This window comes from Plecotus auritus (genome assembly GCF_963455305.1).
Source record: "Plecotus auritus genome assembly, chromosome: 3".
Taxonomy (NCBI): domain Eukaryota; kingdom Metazoa; phylum Chordata; class Mammalia; order Chiroptera; family Vespertilionidae; genus Plecotus; species Plecotus auritus.
In genome coordinates, this window is record NC_137772.1 from 100,503,236 (window position 1) to 100,518,393 (window position 15,158).

The following is a 15,158-nucleotide window of genomic DNA, read 5'->3' on the forward strand; positions in this document are numbered from 1 at the left end:
CTGAAGTTGTCTGTTGCTGCTGGACTCAGCAGAATAACTGCAATATTTATTCTGATTATCAATATGTATTTCAAGATCTGGGAGGCTTCTCACAACATGGTCACAGTGATGTTGTTGATTAAAGTTCTGAGTTTTAAATGTTGTTAACTTTGGTGCCCTTCGAAAAGAGAGCATGCTGCTTCTCGCTAGATGTTCTCAACTTCTCCCAACCAACAATTAGACATTCCCTTCTCTGGTCTTATAGAATTTTGTACTTAGCCTTTATCATATGCACCTTATCGTATCACACTTCTCTATTTCCTTGTCCCCAGCATTCCAGCACAGTAGGCCCACATTGACATTTGTATTATTTTCCATTGCTTCATAATAAATTGCCACAAAAACGTTGTGGCTTAAACAACATATATTTATTACCTCACAATTTTCCTGGGTCAGGAGTAAGAGCACAGCTTAGCTGGGTCCTCTGCTCTGGGTCTCACAAGACTGTAATCAAGGTGTTGTCTTGGGCTGCTATCATCTGAGGCTTGGAGTCCTCTCTGGAGTTCTTGAGCTTATGGGCAAAATCCAGTTGTAGAACTCACAGAACTCATGGCAATTTTTTTTTTTTCTTTAGAAGAGGTCCCAGTGCCTCTTTTAATAAGCTTTACCTGACTAGGTCAGGCTCACTGAGGATCATCTCCCTGTTGATGAACTCAAAATCAACTTATTGGGGATCTTAAATGCTTTTGCAAAGTCCCTTTGCCATATAAGGTAATATAATCATGGGAACAATATCCCATCATATTCTAGGGTCCTACCCACATTCAAGAGGAGAGGATTATACAGGGCATATAGACCAGGGAAGATATCTTGGGGGCCACCTTAAAATTTTGCCTCCCAGAATTTTCAATCATGTTGAAAGAATAAATGAATGAGGTGAATGAATCCTGATAGATGAACGCAGCAACCAGTTTTATTGTAGAATGAGTGAAGGTATTGAGTTCCTTATTATAAAATGCAGTTGCCAGCAGTTTATCACTAATGAGCAGTTTCCTGGTAACCATAAAGGTATAAGCAAAGAGAAGAAACAGCCACTAAGGAAGGAAAGAAAAGGAAAGAAGAAGGAGATTTGATTTCAGGTATCAGTTCCGAGGAGCTGTACCCACCTTCTAGGCTGTGTCCCACATCAATTCTGCTCTTGGGCAGAACCACTATGGACACACAGGGTCGAGGCCCCACTAAAGGGAACCCCCTTTAGCTTTGCTTCTAGTTTCCAGAGATGGAATCTCTGCTTTAGGATGCAATAAAAACCTAGTGTGAGTTTTTATTTCATCCCTTATAACCACACACACATGCGGCATCCCCTTGGAATTTTCTGGCAGTGAGGTGCATTAGGTGTGGAAACGAAGCCTTAACTTAAAATCTCCTGGCTCCGGTTGGCTTGTGGCTGTCTGTGTTTAATTTGGAAGAGCAGAAAGGATGTGTGTTTTGTGGCGCCCACATGGTATAAAAGCCTCCGTGACATAATAGCTCTCTGCCCAGCCTTAGAAGCTTCCTGTGTAGACAATGGCCTGCTTCCCTGACAGTTCCCAGGCATGGGTACCACCTTGTGTAAACATTGCTGCTTTTAGTGCATTGCAAAGGCAAAAAGATGACACATTAATAGTAGCTCCTGGAGGGTTTCATTAAAATTCAGAGGAAAATATGAAGGCTGGAGCCAGGTAATGTACAAATAGTGAGTCTGTCTCATCTAATTAAACTTGGATACATTGTGAGTGCCTTTCTGGATGGTAAGAACCAGCATTTCAGCCAGAAGTACCATGTTATTCTTCTTTCTGATAGCTTATCCCTGTTTTCCAATTCTTGCACTCTCTCCAAAATTGGTCCTTTGGACTCCCTTGAGAACTCAAATATCTTGCTGACTGGTCTCTGGGCTCTTGTGCAGAGTTGGCAGTCACTGGGTTGGATTTGGGAACATCGAAATTACTGCAGTCAGATGCTAACATCCTGGAAACTGGAAATATAAAGGCTTGGCCCTCCTTCCAGAAAGGACAGGGAAGCCGACTCTGGGGGAGTTCCCTGGGGAGGACAGGTTGGCATTCTCTCCCTTTTATTAATGATTTTCACTGATAGAGACACACTGTAGCCTCCCAACTTTGCAGAGAAAACCTAATGCTGATAAAAGTATCCTCCCTTATGAAGAATGTTGGGACGTTTTCCTTCGTGTGTAGATGGGGAACTTACTGTGTGCAGGGAAAGTACTGCATTCCCAAGAATTTGTATGTAGGTCTGGAAATAAAAACAAAATATGCCAAAAGGACTGTGCTCTGGTCTGGTTGACTCAGCCAGTAGGAGTGCTATCACATGCTCAACTGTAGCATCTAATTATAGACAGAGTTTGAAGACTGTATTGCCACCTATATGAACCCACAGAACACAACGCTAGCTCTGACGGTCAGCAGTCATTTGTGTTCATTATAATAACTCATCAGAGAAATATTAACCATTATGAAAAGTAGACTGACTATCCATCTGGTTTCTTAGAATTCCATGGAACAAGGTGTCAATATTAGCTGGATTGATATGTTCTTTTGCTTATGATTATTTTTTCTTTCTTGGAAATGGTTTTTGCTTATATACCCTCTTTGTAGTGAGTGGAAAATTATTTTTCCTTATATTAATCCCTTTCCACCTGAGCTTTTCCTGAGGTTTTTCACTGTTGTCCTGGTGATGTGATCAATAAAGAGATAATAACATCTCAATAATTACAACAAAGCAAATAATCTTAAGTTTTGTTCCTAAATTATCTTTTCACCATCTTTATGCATTTGAGATTATTTTTTTGTAAACCCACCGAAGGCAGCTGCCTACTTTATCCCTAATGTACCTAAGCAGTGTGAACATCCAAGTATTTGTCAGTTGAAAATAAAAAACTGGCTTCAGAAACATATGTACAATGATTGTTCATCATTTGGCAACTTAAAATGTTGAAGCATGAGGTGCCTGATCTTAAGACCCTCAGTGCTGTAACCGTGTTAGTCTTGTGAAGCTTGAGAGTATTTAGATAAGACTTGCCATCTATACCTCTGAAAAGTCAGGTCTAAACAGTGGCTTTGTGAAGGACTGAAACTTCTTATGCACTTTGGTGTGAAATTCAGCCCCATTTAACTCAAACAGTCTTGTTTGATAGCTAGCTCTGGATAAGCTTAACAAAACTATTTTCAATGAAAAAGGAGCTCTAAAACTAATTCTCTCTTGTAATCAAATTATAACCTGACTATAAACTGTATCTAAAAGTTTGAAAATAATAAAAAGAGCTTCAGTTATTTTACTTTTTTTTTTCTGAGGCCCTCCTCTTCTTACCTCCTTACCAGAATCATGTGTTATAAGAACAAGGATGTGAAATTGTCCAAAGCATAATTCGCAGTTTGCATACTACCCAATAATTGGAACAACAACAACAAAGCCACAAAGAAATGAAAGGAACCCAGGTCTTCCTGTCGTGCCAGCATTTAGGGCTAGTGCACACTGCTTTCTGTTGGGGCACTGACATTGGAGTGGAAAACCCTTTTTATTTGGGACAGATGTGTAAATTGGTAAATCACCCATTAATGCAGCAGGGCTTGTATGATGAACTAGTTTGTGAGACCAACAGGAAAGTGCCTTTCCTTCTTGCCACTCTTTATCTTGTAAAATGTGGCTTAATGAGTGCTGACATAGTGAGCACTAAACCTGTCACCTGTGAGACATTTCCGACACACAGTGGACATTGTAGTGATGTTAGAAGGGACCGAGCTTTTTGGGACAAAATTACTATTCCAAAGAGGAGCAGTGCACAAGGGGAATTGGTAGAAATTCCCAAGTTTTTAGTGTTAGGTGAGTTCTACTGAAGTTAATAGCAAAGGGAATTTATGCACAAAAGCTGACTATAGACCTTTATCATCCTCATCATCCTCACCTCATCCTCATTAGAATAGTAGTAGTATTTTAGCCGCACTTTGGATACTGAAGTGTGTAGCTGGAAGTCATACTTTTGTTAATAAATATATCATTGGGTAAGCTTCTAGACTGCTTCATCAATGGGTCATTGCCTTGATTAAGGAAATAAAGCAAAAGACAGTCCCTGTGACACTTTTATACCAGAAAGTGGGTTCCATGTATTAACTCCCTCCAGACATTTGGAACCTTGTGGGTAGGTTTTATTCTCTCCTTCAGTCTCCTCATTTCTTTCATTGCCTCTGCTTCGGCCTCTTGTCTCTCACCCTAGCCTCAATCCCCTTCCTCCCCTGCCTCCCCCTCCCCCAATCTTTGTGCACTAAATAGAATATGGTATTGACTGCCTAAAGCATCTTAGGAAAAGACTTAAAGTGAGGCCAGGTGGGAAGGCCAAGGACGAAAATGAATGCAAAACAACAACAACAATATCAAAAAGGGAACTGGAAGTTGGAATAAAGGAAATGGGGCACAAAGGATTTGGAAATGGGAATTCGGAGAGAAGGATACAATGTGACTCGCCAGCATCCTTTGAACATGGTTCCAAGCACATGAGATTTATCATTTCATCCATGTCTCACAAGAACCCTGTAAGGCAGGGTTATCATCCGCATATTAGATGTGAGGAATCAGAACCACAGAAGGAAAATAATTTTTCAGTTGTGAAGTGGCCATTTCAGGGACCAGAATCCAGGAGTTTGACTCTAGTTTATGCCCTTAACCGTTATACTATACTGAAAAAGGGTGGATTGAACATCACAACCAAAGATTGCTTGAGCCTTTGGAATGTCCCACCAACCCCAACCCCCCACCTTGAATTCATGTTCCACCTTTTCAAGCCTGGTACTCCTGTCCTTCTTTTGGTTGTCCCCTCTTTTCCATAATTGGTTGTTCTTCCTTTATATAATCCAAGAAGAATTTAAAAAAAATGATTTGAAGAAAGTAAGAGGTATAGCTAAAAGCTGCTCATTCCATGGGACCTTGGCCATTATAAAAATCTGAGTGCATTTTAAGATACAAAGGACTCTTGTTATTAGGCTTTCCCACCAATGGGAAAACAACTGTTGCTCTTGTCTTTTTTGTCATGTTATCCTTCCAGTTGCCGGGAACCATGAGAGGCTCTCTGAGGTGGCTTTCAGTCCCTTTGGATATCTTAATAGGAGAGGAGCATGATGCTGTTTGATGGAATTAGAGAGGAAGCACTACCAAGCATTTCTCAGTGGTTATTGGGTTCAGTAGTAAAGACTCCTAATCCAACTCTCCTAACACCTTACACCATAAAAACGTGCTCTCTCAGAAAGAAAAAAGTTCCATTCAGCCATGGTGGTGGAGCTGGGAGCATAATACATTTCTCAAAAATGTGTTCCCAAAATACTTGCTTTGATCAAAGCCAGAAGTATCAGTGTCTATATACTGTAATCTTAGGGAACATTCTGCCACAGATTCTCCAGGGGCTTATCTTAGTGTCATAAAACTGAGAAGCTTTTTCTTTAAAAGTTTACCAATTCTCACATTAAATGTTTAATTTTAACAGTTACCAAGACAAATCAATTCTAGTTTCCCCTTTTTTTAAAGGTTCTGGTGAAATTTGCTGTAACTATAGTCTAATTTTCTGTTTCTTTCTGGATGCTAAAGAAAATATAGCCAGTGAGAATACTGGCCAAATTAAAAAGAAGGAGGTTGCCTTGGCTTGTGTGGCTCAGTTGGTTGATAGTCATCCCATGCACCAAAGGGTCACAAGTTCGATTCCCTGTCAGGGCACATACCCTGGTCGGGGCATGTGTGGAGGCAACCAATTGATGTTTCTCTCTCACATCGGTGTGTTTTTCTCTAAAGTCAATAAAAAAATATTAAAAAGAACAAGGGCCGCTGTACCAGGAGATTTTCTTTTCCAAACTAAGTCAACAATCCATATTGTGCACCACAGGTCTCGGTTAGGAATATGGTAGTGGAGTTTTGCCTTCCTGTGGCACACCTACTCTTCTGCTCTAACTCAGAAGCCACTCATTTGGCTCAAAGGGTGGTTCAGATTCCTGGCTGCATTTATGAATATCAGTACTCCCCTCTGGGCAGGATATCTAATTGTGAGTGTCTAGGCCAGGGGTCCTCAAACTACGGCCCGCAGGCCACATGCGGCCCGCCGAGGACATTTATCCGGCCCGCCGGGTGCCGCTGCCTGTCCTGCTTAGCAGCCGACTCATCCCGGGCGCGCAGTGCGCATAGGAATTTGTTCATAGTTTTTTTTTTTTTAAACTATAGTCCGGCCCTCCAACTGTCTGAGGGACAGTGAACTGGCCCCCTGTTTAAAAAGTTTGAGGACTCCTGCTAGGCTATTGGGAGTAACTATAACCCCTATCTTTCTCTTTTATTCAATAGAATGAAAGTTAACAATATGATCTGGTCTGACTAGATTGCTATACATTTTTTACCTTAATCATTGATTTGCAGAGGGAATAATGGCGGCGGAATAGACAGACGTGTTCCGAGCCTTGTCCCGGAGCAGAAAGAAAGAACAGCTGAGGGTCGCACAAGGAGTGTTTGTTGGCTGGTTGGGAGACAGCTGAATTCCAGAAGGAGGTGGGGGACTGCTGAACGGGGTTCCCCTGACCTGGCAGCACCAACTGTGGCTGGGTCCCCTCCCGGAGCTGCGGGGTTGGATGCGGAGTCTGCACCATCTTGATCCGGAAAGTGGAGCTTATCTGAAGCCTGAGAATCCACAACGGCGGCACCCCAGGAACAGCTGCGAGCCCCAGAACAACGCTCCCCAACTGGCGCAAACACACGGGTTCAGAGGAGCTCTACACTCCACCACGGAAAGGTCAGATTTCGCCTGGGATAAGGTGAGGTCTCTGGTCCCGGCGGGAGAGAGGAACGCGCGTTTTGCGGGAGCTGGAGGACCAGGGAAGTCTGTGCCTAGAAAAATCCGTGGCTGTAGGGGCTGGCGTGATCTGTGATTGTGGAAAGGGGTCCTCAGAGCTGCTAAGAGAAGGGCACTCTAAAAAGCAACCCATTTTGATCTGAAGTGCAGGGACACCCTAAGAATTTCAGGCAGTCCAGACTTACGCGCAGCCCCTGCGTTCCCTGGGTGCCTGGGCTTACGCGGAGTCCCGGAGTACGCACAACTGGGCTTTTTCCTCTTGAAATTCTTGCTTCTGATTACTAAGCCCAATACATAGGATCACCCAGTTGGGGACACCCTGGGAGACTGCAGGGGAAGGTTGTTTTTCTGGAACCTGGGGATCGGAGCGGGGAGTGACCATCAGAGAGTCAGCTCTGAGGCAGACCACTCCCACAGGCCGGTGACGAGTGCCACAGGGAAAGAAGGCTCTAACACTGCCTAGAGAGGCCATAGATAGACCCGGAAGTTAATCCAGAAACACTGCCACCCAGGGGCTGAATCACAAATCGACTCTTGTGTAATCAAAAATAAAGGAATACGAGAAATTAAGACACACCGCCTGCTTAAAATCAGGACTGGCTTACAACGCCGAAGAGCAGTGGATCACAGGGAACTGCAATACTGTCTGGACTGAGAAACAGGCGTGCCAAACAGAAAAACAGAGGAAGTGAATGACCTTCACTACTTCACATTTTATTTTTACCTTTTATTTTTTTATTTATTTTTATTTATTTTTATTTTCATTTTTTGCATCTTTTAATCAAGAAACTTTTTTTTTCTTTTTTCATCACTTGATTTTACCTTTTTAATGATTACATTTTTATTTTCAATCCGTATTATTACTACTGCTATTTTATCTTTTTTTTTTTTTTTTTAAAGTGTCATTTTATTTTCTCTTCATTTTATTTTGGGATTAGGGTTCTACATTCTATTTTTATCTTTCCTTTAGCATCGTTTTACTCTATCTCAACTCTACCTTTAGGCCATCACTCTCTTCCTAACCTCCCCCTTTTCAGTGTCCTGTTTATATTACCCTTTTACTGCTTTAGATTTTCCCTATTCTTTCTGTTTACCCCTTGTTAAAATTTCACCCTACTTACATATCTAATCTCCAATCCTCTGCTCCAAGTCCACATACACCTCTCCCTTCGCTGTCTGAGCTATCCATAAACTTGTCCTTCTCTCTGTCCTTTTGTTGTTGTTTGCTTGAATGTAGATTATATCCAATTTTTATGCTTTTTTGTGAGATTGTTTTCCTTATTCTTCTTTTGTTTATTTTTTTGTTTGTTTTGTGCTTCAGCTTTCCCTTGCCTCACTCCATATTAGTTGGTGTGGTAGTTTGTACTAATCCCCAGGCACTTGTTGCTGGCATTTGCTGGGATTAGTGATTGTTCTATTGGAGTTTTATCCCCAATATATATAGTCTGTTCCCCTTTCTCTCTTAGTCACTTTCTTATCTCTCTTACTTTTTTTTTCTTTCTCTTTACTTTCCCTTTTCCCAATTTCATTTTCTCACTCCTTTTTTCTTTTTTTCTTTCTTTCTTTCTTTCCTTTTTCCTCTTCTTCTTTCTCTCCTATCACCTAATTTGCCTTTCTCTGGTGGTCACCTTTATTGGAGGTTATTAATATCGTGAATACATTCCTGTTCAGTGCCTTGTGAGTTGTACCTGGTAGTGCTGTATTTTGTGCCTTTAAATCAACCCAGGAGAGAGAGAACTACATAACCAGACACCCAGAGAAGAGAGACCATGGGGAGACAAAGAAGCAGTCCGCATATGAAAGAAAAGCAGGCATCACCAGAAAAGGAAGTAAACGAAATGGAGGCAAGCAACCTTCCAGAAAAAGAATTCAGAGAAATGGTCATAAGGTGGCTGAAAAGAATGGAAGACAAATTCGACAATATGAGCAAGAACCAAGAGGAAATGAAGAAGAACCAAGAAGAAATGAAAAATGACATCGCTGCTGTAAAGAACTCAATAGAAAGCATCAAGAGTAGACTAGAAGAAGCAGAGGACCGCATCAGTGAGCTAGAAGACAAGATGGAAAAAAATACCCAAGAAAAGCAACTTCTAGAAAAAAAAATTAAAAGGCAGGAGGAGAGTCTAAGGGAACTTTGGGACAACACGAAACAAAACAACATCCACATAATAGGGGTTCCAGAAGGAAAGGAAGCTGAGCAAGGAATAGAAAACCTCTTTGAAGAAATAATGACAGAAAATTTCCCAGATATAGGGAAGAAAAAACACACACAAATCCAAGAAGCTCAGAGTCCCAAGCAAAATGAACCCCAAAAGACCGACACCAAGGCACATTATAATTAAATTGGCAAACACCAATGACAAAGTAAGAATCTTAAAAGCAGCAAGAGAGAGACAGAAAGTTACATACAAAGGAACCCCCATCAGACTAGCAACTGATTTCTTAACAGAAACTCATCAGGCAAGAAGGGAATGGAATGAAATATACAAAGTCATGCAAAGGAAGGGTCTGAATCCAAGAATACTGTACCCAGCAAGGCTGTCAATCAAAATTGAAGGTGAAATCAGGAGCTTCACAGACAAAAAAGGACTAAGGGAATTTATTACCACCAAACCAGCAATGCAAGAAATGCTAAAGGGTCTGCTGTAAAAAAAAAAAAAAAGAAAGAAAGAAAGAAACAGGAAGCGAAGAAGTAACACAGGGGTAAAGAATAGGAATGGCGACAAATAAGTACCTATCAATAATAACTTTAAATGTAAATGGATTAAATGCCCCAATCAAAAGACATAGGGTAACGGATTGGATAAGAAAACATGACCCATATATCTGCTGTCTACAAGAAACCCACCTCAGAAAAAAAGACGCACACAGACTGAGGGTGAAGGGATGGAAAAAGGTTTTCCAGGCAAATGGAACTGAAAAAAAAGCTGGGGTAGCAATACTTATTTCTGACAAATTAGATCTCAAACTGAAGGACATAACAAGAGATAAGGAAGGCCATTTCATAATACTAAAGGGAGCAATCCAACAAGAAGAAATAACTCTGGTAAACATATATGCACCCAATACAGGAGCACCCAAATACATAAAAAAACTCCTGGAGGATATCAAGGGAGAGATTGACAGCAATACAATCATAGTAGGGGACGTTAATACCCCACTATCACCATTGGACAAATCCTCTAAACAAAACATCAGCAAAGAAACATCAATCCTAAATGACTCACTAGACCAGATGGAATTAATTGACATCTTCAGAACATTTCACCCCAAAGCCACAGAATATACATTCTTCTCAAGTGCACATGGGTCATTTTCAAAGATAGACCATATGTTGGGACATAGGCAAAGTCTCTTCAAATTCAAGAAGATAGAAATCGTATCAAGCATCTTCTCAGACCACAGTGACATAAAACTGGAAATCAACTACAATAAAAACAACCCAAAGAAATCAAACACATGGAGACTAAACAGCATGCTATTAAACCATGACTGGGTTACCAGAGAGATCAAAGAAGAAATAAAAAACATCATGACAACAAATGACAATGAAAACACTACAATCCAAAATCTATGGGACACAGCGAAAGCAGTCCTGAGAGGGAAGTTCATAGCTCTACAAGCCTACTGCAAAAAACAAGAAACAGGGGTAATAAATTACCTAACCCAACAACTCAAAGAGTTAGAAAAAGAGCAACAAGAAAAGCCCAGTGTAAGCAGAAGGAAGGAAATAATAAAGATCAGAGCACAGATAAACGACATAGAGACCAAAGAAACAATACAAAAGATCAACAAAACCAAGAGCTGGTTCTTTGAAAGGATAAACAAGATTGATGAACCTCTAGCCAGGCTCACCAAAAAGCAAAGAGAGAGGACCCAAATAAACAAGATCAGAAATGAAAGAGGTGAAATAACAACAGATCCCGCCGAAATACAAAGGATTGTTAAAAAATACTACAAACAACTCTATTCCAACAAACTGGACAACCTGGAGGAAATGGACATATTCCTAGAAAAATATAACCTTCCAAAACTCAATCAGGAAGAATCTAAACAGCTCAACATGCCAGTAACTATGGAAGAAATTGAAGCAGTCATCAAAGAGCTTCCAGCAAACAAAAGCCCGGGGCCAGACGGCTTCACAGGAGAGTTCTACCAAACATTCAAGGAAGAACTAAAACCTATCCTCCTCAGACTATTCCAAAAAATTCAAGAGGAAGGAACACTTCCAAGCTCCTTCTATGAAGCCAGCATCACCCTAATACCAAAACCAGATAAAGACAACACAATGAAGGAGAATTACAGGCCAATATCCCTCATGAATGTAGATGCCAAAATCCTCAATAAAATTCTAGCAAATAGGATCCAGCAGTACATCAGAAAGATCATACACCATGACCAAGTAGGATTTATCCCAGGAATGCAAGGATGGTTCAATATCCGCAAAACAATAAATGTGATACATCACATAAACAAATTGAGAGATAAAAATCACATAGTCATATCAATTGATGCAGAAAAAGCATTTGACAAAATCCAACACCCTTTCTTGATAAAAACTCTCAACAAGGTGGGAATAGAAGGATCATACCTCAACATAATAAAAGCTATATATGATAAACCCACAGCTAACATCATACTCAATGGGCAAAAACTAAAACCATTTCCCCTAAGAACAGGAACAAGACAGGGATGCCCACTCTCACCACTCCTGTTTGACATAGTACTGGAAGTATTAGCCACTGCAATTAGACAAGAAGAAATAAAAGGCATCCAAATTGGAAAAGAAGAAGTAAAGCTGTCCTTATTTGCAGATGACATGATATTGTACATAAAAAACCCGAAAGACTCCATCAAAAAACTAACAGACTTAATAAATGAATTCGGCAATGTAGCAGGATACAAAATTAACACCAAGAAATCTATGGCATTTCTATACACCAACAATGAACTTACAGAAAGAGAGACTAAAAAAGCAATCCCATTTTCCATCGCACCAAAAAAATTAAGATACTTAGGAATAAACCTAACCAAGGAGGTAAAAGACCTATATGCGGAAAACTACAGGACACTGAAAAAAGAGATAGAGGAAGATGTAAACAGATGGAAGAATATACCATGTTCATGGATTGGTAGAATCAACATCATTAAAATGTCCATACTACCCAAAGCAATCTATAGATTCAATGCACTCCCTATTAAAATACCAATGGCGTATTTCACAGACCTAGAAAGAACTCTCCAAAAATTCATCTGGAATAAAAAAAGACCCCGAATAGCCACAGCAATCCTGAGAAAGAAGAATAAAGTAGGAGGGATCTCAATACCAGATTTCAAGCTGTATTACAAAGCCACTGTCCTCAAAACAGCCTGGTACTGGCACAAGAACAGACATATAGATCAATGGAACAGAATAGAGAATCCAGATATCGACCCAAACCAATATGCGCATTTAATATTTGACAAAGGAGGCATGAGCATACAATGGAGTCAAGACAGTCTCTTTAATAAATGGTGTTGGGAAAATTGGACAGATACATGCAAAAAAATGAAACTAGATCACCAACTTACACCATACACAAAAATAAACTCAAAATGGGTACAGGACTTAAATATAAGACAGGAAACCATAAAAATACTAGAGGAATCCACAGGCAGCAAAATCTCAGACATATGCCAAAAGAACTTTTTCAGTGATACTGCCCCTAGGGCAATGGAAGCCAAAGAGAAAATAAACAAATGGGACTACATCAAAATAAAAAGCTTTTGCACAGCAAAAGAAACCATCAACAAAACAACAAGAAACCCCACTGTATGGGAGAACATATTTGCAAATGGTATCACTGATAAAGGTTTAATTTCCAACATCTACAGGCAGCTTATACAACTTAATAAAAGGAAGATAAAGGATCCAATAAAAAAATGGGCAACGGATCTAAATAGAATCTTTTCGAAAGAAGACAGAAGGAAGGCCAAGAGACACATGAAAACATGCTCAAAGTCACTAATTATCCGAGAGATGCAAATCAAAACAACAATGCGATACCATCTCACACCTGTCAGAATGGCTATCATCAACAAATCAACAAATGACAAGTGTTGGCGAGGATGCGGAGAAAAAGGAACCCTCGTGCACTGCTGGTGGGAATGCAGACTGGTGCAGCCACTGTGGAGAACAGTATGGAGTTTCCTCAAAAAACTGAAAATGGAACTCCCATTTGACCCAGTAATCCCACTCCTAGGAATATATCCTAAGAAACCAGAAACACCAATCAGAAAGGATATATGCACCCCTATGTTCATAGCAGCACAATTTACAATAGCTAAGATTTGGAAACAGCCTAGGTGCCCATCAGCAGATGACTGGATCAGAAAACAATGGTACATCTACACAATGGAATACTATGCTGCCGTAAAAAAGAAGGAATTACTACCATTTGTAGGCACTTGGATGGAATTAGAGAACATTATGCTAAGTGAAATAAGCCAGTCAATGAAAGAAAAATACCACATGATCCCACTCATTTGGGGATAATGAAAAACATTATAAACTGATGAACAAAAAGATAGTTACAGAGGCAGTAAAGCATCAAACAGACTGTCAAATTACAGGGGTAAGGTTAGGGAGAGGTGGGGGAAATAAGAGATCAACTGAAGGACTTATATGCATGTATATAAGAGTAACCAACGGATGCAAAACATTGGGGGGTGAGGGCATGTATGGGAGTGGGGTGGGGGTGGGGGGCAATGGTAAGATATGTACACATATAATACCTTAATAAAAATTTGAAAAAAAAAATCATTGATTTGCATTTTTTGTTAACATTTCAAATAAGGTTGTTTTTTCTGTTGTTGTTGTTGTTGATTTTAGTTACCTACATTCTAAACTTCACGAGGTCAGGAAACTTATTTTTTATTTAATGCATTTTCCCTTCATATACTAGTTGAACAATATATTCTAGGTATTTTTTAGAGGTGGTGTGGGCAGAAGTTAAGGATGTGACCTTAGAAGTCTCCTCATCTTATATAGTTCGTGGCCTGGCCACTGGCTAACTGTGTGGCTTCGGGCAAGTTCCTTAATCTTTCTGGGCCCCATTTTCCTATTTTGCAAAATGGGGATAGACAGGAATATTGGGAAGTTTTTAGTGAGATAATGCACCTGAAGCACAGAGCTTGACAAACAGTAAACTCAAAAAATGCAAATTAATGTTATATTTCTATTTATTGTTGTTACGTAGTTTTTAAATAGCAAACAGGAGGGTGACACATATAGATCAAAACAATGATTTTCTGAATAGATAACCTAAAATAGGGAAATAAAAAGAAACCTTATTATTCAAGGAATAGTTAAAGAAACTGGATCTTTAGCCTGGAAAAGAAAAAAGAAATTACAGAAACTATGTTAACTGTTTTCCAATATTTCCGGGGAAGCATAATGCCTTTTATTAGAAACTAGAGGCCCGGTGCACGAAATTCATGCATGGGGTGGGGGGTGTCCCTCAGCCCAGCCTGCACCCTCTCCAATTTGGGACCCCTCGAGGGATGTCCGACTGCCCGTTTAGGCCTGATTCCACCGGGATCTCACAATCCAGGACTGCTGGCTCCCAACTACTCGCCTGCTTGCCTTCCTGATTGCCCCTAACCGCTTCTGCCTGCCAGCCTGATCACCCCTTAACCACTCCCCTGCCAGCCTGATTGATGCCTAACTGCTCCCCTGGCAGCCTGTTTTCCCCTAACTGCCCTCCCCTGCAGGCCTGGTCACCCTAACTGCCCTCCCCTGCAGGCCTGGTATCCCCCTACTGCTCTCCCCTCAGGCCTGGGTCCCTCCCAACTGCCTTTCCCTGCAGGCCTGGTCGCCCCCAACTTCCTCCTCTGCCCGCTTGGTCACGCCTAACTGCCCTCCCCTGCAGGCCTGGTCCCTCCCAACTGTCCTCCCTTGCTGGCCATCTTGTGGTGGCCATCTTGTGTCCACATGGGGGCAGGATCTTTGACCACATGGGGTCAGCCATCTTGTGTGTTGGAGTGATGGTCAATCTGTATATTACTCTTAGGTATGATAGAGGCCTGGTGCATGGGTGGGGGCCAGCTGGTTTGCCCTGAAGGGTGTCCCAGATCAGGGTGGGGGTTCCCTTGGGGCGTGGGGCAGCCTGGGTGAGGGGCCTGTGGTGGTTTGCAGGCCGGCCACGCCCCCCTGGTGACCCAAGTGGAGGCCCTGGTATCTGGGGTTTGTTTATCTTCTACAATTGAAACTTTGTAGCCTGGAGTGGAGCCAAGCCTTCTGCTTGCTCTGTGGTGGCAGCCATTTCTG

General features: G+C 41.1%; 1 protein-coding gene across 9 annotated transcripts in view; it reads left to right on the forward strand.

The window, feature by feature from the left end:
- The window catches only part of LRCH1 (leucine rich repeats and calponin homology domain containing 1), a 252,676-nt gene that overhangs the window by 24,734 nt on the left and 212,784 nt on the right, over positions 1-15,158 (forward strand). Inside the window, exon 1 of one of the 9 annotated variants that reach the window (XM_080662532.1) lies at positions 6,686-6,812. The exons of the other annotated variants lie outside the window; for them this stretch is intronic. The gene's annotated coding sequence lies outside the window, so the exon portion shown is untranslated. Of the gene's footprint in view, positions 1-6,685; positions 6,813-15,158 lie in introns of those variants that run through there. 9 annotated transcript variants of the gene reach the window in all.